The following is a 295-nucleotide window of genomic DNA, read 5'->3' as shown; positions in this document are numbered from 1 at the left end:
CCTCTCCTCCTTCGTCTGCAACAGCAAAGGGGATGGTGACCCCAAAACCTGCCAGAAGCTCCCCTCCTTTCCCAGCTCCTTACTCCCAATCTTGTCCCCAAGCTGTGGCTCTGCAGCCAGTGGCTTTAGGGATGGTGCTGTGGTGGGTCTCCCTGGGGGATGCTCCAACCCCACAACCCACCCTGATGGGAAGAGCTGCTGCCCCCCCACCCCACCCCAAGGGGACCCCCACAACTCTGAGGGGGTTTTTGTACCTTCTTGGATTTCTTCCCTTTTCCTTTCTTTATGGAGGTTT

At 57.6% G+C, this 295-nt stretch overlaps 1 protein-coding gene across 1 annotated transcript in view; it reads right to left on the bottom strand.

Annotated features, from left to right (window-relative positions):
• LOC104530802 (tubby-related protein 1-like) overlaps positions 1 to 295 on the bottom strand; it is a gene marked incomplete at both ends in the record, with an annotated part of 3515 nt that overhangs the window by 2251 nt on the left and 969 nt on the right. The gene's annotated exons all lie outside the window — the stretch shown is intronic.

Source organism: Antrostomus carolinensis, unplaced genomic scaffold, assembly GCF_000700745.2.
Source record: "Antrostomus carolinensis isolate BGI_N321 unplaced genomic scaffold, ASM70074v2 scaffold30209, whole genome shotgun sequence".
NCBI lineage: Eukaryota > Metazoa > Chordata > Aves > Caprimulgiformes > Caprimulgidae > Antrostomus > Antrostomus carolinensis.
Note: the sequence above shows the minus strand (reverse complement) of the source record. Positions and strands in the feature narration are given on the sequence as shown.